The sequence below is a fragment of the Microtus ochrogaster genome, linkage group LG9, assembly GCF_000317375.1.
Source record: "Microtus ochrogaster isolate Prairie Vole_2 linkage group LG9, MicOch1.0, whole genome shotgun sequence".
Taxonomy (NCBI): Eukaryota; Metazoa; Chordata; class Mammalia; order Rodentia; family Cricetidae; genus Microtus; species Microtus ochrogaster.
This window is the reverse complement of record NC_022034.1, coordinates 1191483-1197131: the sequence shown is the minus strand read 5'-3', so window position 1 is coordinate 1197131 and position 5649 is coordinate 1191483.

Genomic DNA, 5649 nt, shown 5'->3' with positions numbered 1-5649 from the left:
TTTCTGTCAGCTCTTGATGGAGTCACAGTGGTACAAATCTAGGCTTGTATAATACTAGTAAAACAAACAATTTAAGAAAAAAATAAAAATACAACTGCATAAAAACTAGGGAAAGTGACATGACTTCACTTAACAACTGGAAACTCCTTTTAAAAGCTCTTTTTATTGGAAAGATTATACTCCCTCTGATTAAAACACACACATGGATAACAACATATTTTCTGCAATAGCATTCTACTTGATAAATTAAAAAAATGTTCAATTTTTCTTAGACTCCTCATTAGTGTAAAAATAACAAATAGAAGCAGGACTGATTAGGAAGTGAAAAATTGCACATACATGTTTAAATATGATGACCCTAATTGTGGTTGTATCCGAAACTGAAGACATCAGGAATAATCTGCCAATCTAATTTGATACTGTGAAGACTGGTTAAAACCACTCACCTAGAATGATAAAAGGGTTCGTGTTCTTCTGTTGGGTTAACCACCAAACTGCAATCAAGTGCGCTTCAACATGGCTCTTACTTTTAAACTATGCATCTGAGAACTTGAATGCAATTTCTTGATTATTCCCAAAACATCTTCGACCTGAGAGCAATGTCACTGGGTATTTGTTAATGATCCAGGGACTGATTGATTTCCCTGCTGAGAAATTATCTTACACAGCATTCAGTTTATTTCCTCCGTTATTATATTTAACTTGAAATATTCATATACCTATATGTAAGCTTTTTATATTTTGGTAATTCATCTATTCACATCTCAGTGTAACCACGTAACTTTCAGTGATTCCCACCGTGTGTTGAAGCAAGCTGCATGTTTTTGGTTAAAGAACAATTTACATATGCCTAACGTTTACTTTTAAAAATAAAAGAGTTTAGTATTATGAACTTTTTAAATAAAATTACAGTAAATGACAGGTTAATGGTACATCTATAATTATCAAGAATTCGTCAGTTCTCATGACTCATCTCTTCCTTATAGAGAAATACCTCAACTGTAAAATTGACAAAAGTACTTGAAATAAAAGTGTTTTCATGAAGTAGATACAGTACGTATTTTAATTTTCAAAGTCATTTAATATCTTTTGAATAAACTTTTGCTTAAGTATAATTTATGAATTATTTATTTTCAATATTTTATTTAATTTCATTGAACAAAATTATGATAATATCTATCAGAAGCCATATATTTATTTTACAGCAATGGATATTCTGTTAATTAGAAATTCCTTATTTCTCCTTTTGAGATTTTTTTTTTAATTCTTTGTTCTTTCTACTCCAATATTAAATATTCTTGGAATTTGTGGAAATAAGACAGAATCTAGATCTGGAGAGTTGATCCTCTATTGACTGATGACTTCCTTTCTCTTGACTAACAGGTGGTCTGATCTATCAGTTGCATTTCCTATTGTACTCCTTGTATCCTGGATGTGATTCAACACATTTACAACATTAAGAAACGGCAAGGATGAAACCCATTCCCCACTGTTCTTAAATTTTCTTTAATGAAAAGGAAAGGACACACCCCTCTCATTATTTGGAGATTTCATTAAGATTGCCTTCATATAGTGAATGAAATTTCCACTACACTATGTTTCTATAATTGAGATGTTGGTCAAAGAGTCTCATGGAAAGCCCCAAAAGACCTATGCTGTTACTAAGACAATAGTTCTTTTCTCACAAAAACAGCAAGGCCACATTGATAAAGACAACACCCACACAACTAACTGAAAATGGAGGTGAAGATGGTGCCTACAAAGAACCTTCACCCTCATGTTCTAGTGTTTATGGCATGGAAAGGTACTCTGCAGGTTACCAGAAGAAAAGAGTGAACACCAACCCAACCTTATGACATTTTATCCACAATTTATTTCTTCCTGAAAATTATGCTAGGGCAATTTGGTACCAAGATTGTGGAGTAACCAAGCAAAGTTTGATTTGACTCAAGGCCAACACCATATGATGGAACCCGTACCTGATACTGCATGGGTGACCAAAATCCCTAGTCTAGATAGCACAGAGTCCTAAGGTATAAACAAATACGTCTGGTCTAAATAAACGTAAAAATAAATGACTCATTGTGTTTATTCTATTATATTCATAAATTGTTGCCAAATTCAGTCATCATCAGAGATTTCCCTATATTCAATGGGAACAAATACAGAGACCCAAAGCAATACATTACACACAGAGACATAGACAGACAAGAGAGAGACACACACCCCTTCAAACACACAGCTGTAAATGAGGTTTCTTCATTAAATTCCTCCCCTCAGGAAACACTGAAGTAGAGGAGGCAGAATGAGTGGGAGAGACAGAGAAGCCTGAAAATACCAGCAAAAAAACGGCTTTTTAATACAACAGAGACTACCTATTAGGAACTCACAGAAACCGAAGCCACATGCAATGGGCCTACTTGAGTCATCATCAGCTCCTCTGTATATAGAGTATAATTTTCTATTTATTCTTTTAAGGAAACTCCTGCATTTGTAAAGAGTTGAGTCTCTGATTCTTCAAACTTTCTTAGGGATTTTTTTTTAATTTTATTTTGGCTTGGATTGTTCAATTTTGAATTGATAGTTTATTTTATCTTACTGTATTTTATATTATTATGTTTTGTTGTTATCTTCTAGAAGCTTTTTCTTTTCTAATAAGAGACAGAAAGGGAGTAGATACAAATGGAAGAGGAGGTTGGGAAGAACTAGAAATAGTAGACAGAGAAAAAACTGTATTCATATTACATTGCATGAACAAATAATCTGTGTTTAATAAATGGAAGAAAAAAGTGACAAGGACTATGTATAACATTGTCAAACCTTTAAATTAAATTTATTTATATTGCAAGTAATAAAGCTTCTGTGTGTTTATATTTAGCAAAATCATTGTACCTAGGATATAAGGTACACAGTACCTAGATTTTCTGTGAGACTGTGATATTGAATACTAATGATAAAGAAAGGTAGATTTTTATATATTTATTTGTCATACAATAAATCAAAGAGATGTGGCAGAACAGTTCTTTTTTCAAATACTGATATTCTACAATACAGTATTTATGCCCATATGCTGTGGGTGAAGTTTTTTGTTGTTTTGTTTATTTGTTTTCTTGTGTATTTGTTTTAAACCATCATAAATTAAACAGAGAAAAAGAAATGGAGAAGAGACCAATTTTGGCTTCTAGTTTCAAAGGTTTCGTTCATGTACTGACTGCAAATGAAAAACTAATATCATATGTTTAATATAATTTAAAACATCCATTAGAGGTAAATATTTAGCCTAGAGTAAAAATTCTGATCTTTTAAGATTATTTTCAAAGGGCTAAAATGATTTCTCAGTGGTTAAGAGCACTGACTGCTCTCCCAAATGACCAGAGTTCAATTCCCAGCACTCACATGGCAGCTTACACTGCTTATACATGCAGAAAAACATCAATGTGCATAAAAATAAAAATTAAAACAGGTTATTTTCACCTGAAAATACAGTTTTTGAAATATACTTCTTACAAAAGAACATATTATAATGAAATATATCAACCAATTCTTTCTCAGACTTAAAGCTTTAGTTCTAATTCAGAAAGTAGGTCTTCATTTCAGTTAAAAGTTGTGGCTGTAATTATCATGGTAGCATTATATATCAAATGGCAATGACTTTCTCTTATTCCTTTGAATTTTAAAAACTATATTCTTATTTTACTTTGCATTTAATATTTTAAAACATGTTTAAGAGAACTTTATTTTGACAAAATTATAATTTAGATGGGTTGTGGGTCTCTATCTAATGAAGCACACATGTAATGTATTAGGGTCCTCCATAATATCTCATCTAAAAATTTAGTACCAAGTATGATTGTTTGGATTCTTCAGTTTTAATATTTATGAAGTATGTCCCATAGAATTGACTGAGAAGAAATTGAGGGGAAGTCTCACATGTGGTTTAAGATTCACAATACCGTGGGTGAAATGTACATTTTTTTACCTTAAGCTGTCAAAGTCCTATAGCGTCCTCCTCACAGTATGTATTTTCTCCATCAGCTGGTTTTGTGATCAATGGTTCTATTGGTTATTTTCAGTTTGGAAGCTCAAATTTTTCACTAAAATAAATGTGAAAAAATTGACATGGGAAGTAATCAATCAGAAAAATGATGACACATGCAGAAAAAATATCATTACACAGAAGGAACAATATTTTTGCATCTTACAAGAAATTTTCTCAGTTTTATGAGTCAAAAATCACTTAACTTACATAATGAATTATCATTTCTTTTGTACAGATAACTATTACTTTATTACCAGTTAATTTGATTTTGCCTTACTATGCACACTATATCCATAGTTTGAAGTATCTTTAAGCACTAGAAAATCCCATTTGACCACTGTAGTTCACTATCCCTTAGCTGATAAAATGTTGTTTTGAATTGAATGAGAAAATGGGAAGTGTCAGGAAAGGTTGGTACTGACAAGAGTGAGGGAAAATGGACTAGTGGTAAGAATAGCTTCCTGAATTCACTTGAAATTGTAAAGAATGCATTCAATAAAGTTTTAAAACAGGAGAGAAAAATGATAAAAAGATCCTCTAAAAAGTCTATCCACATATTCCTTAGATCTCCTTAATATGCCTATTATCTATCTATACAGGTATTTATAATACACCATACCTAATTTTTGCAAAAAATATTCTTGAAGGATATTGACTTTCATAAAATAATAGTCCTGTTTAATCTCAGGTAAGAAAAATGCATAGGCAACAGGAAAAGAGGGGTTAGAGAGAGGATCCACTGGTATTAGTTTAATGCCTGCAGATTTTGAAGATTACTACATATTCATCAGGCTTTATGTAGTGTTCTCATCTATGCTACAGCTGATATTAATTATTATATTGGCTGATATTAATTGTAATAGCTGTTACCATAAACCTCCATCATGGTGACATATTCATTACATTGATTGTATCCTGGTCTCATATGAAACAGGATATTACTGTTACTGAAGAATATCCTTGTGCCATTTTTGTGACTTGTATTTTTTCTTACCAGCTTAATAATTCTCCCCAATTCCCAGTGAAATGAATTTTTCCAATTTTTCTTTTTAATGTTAAAGTACAATATTTGTCTGTCTGTACCCTGATTATTTTTCTTACTATCTGCAATGATCATTTGAATAATTACAAATGATATGATCTCATGTTTTAGTGGCTAATGATATTTAATAAATAGCTATGCATTTTTCATCTGCTAATCTGCAGATGAACGTTTAAACTGTTCATATGATAGCTGCTGTGGAAAATATTTCTACATTCATGAATATGTAAGAAAGTTTCCAACAAATTGGCAAACTATTGTTTGCTTGAATACAGAGTAGTGGAATTATAGAGTTGGTAATGGTTATCTTTATTTCTGATTTATATTTGCATCACTATGGGTTTAACACAGATTAGTATGCATGGTATACAATGGCTATGCTGCTAAGCTCTTTCTTCAAATTTTGAGGAACCATTACATTGTCAAAATTAATACATTTTATTAATGTATTATACACTATTTGACATTGATGATTACAGTGTTTGAATTCTCTTTCTCTAGAGTCTCACTAGAAGTTTTTCCATTTGAAAATAGTCACTATCACTGCAATTAATTGCATTTTATTGTT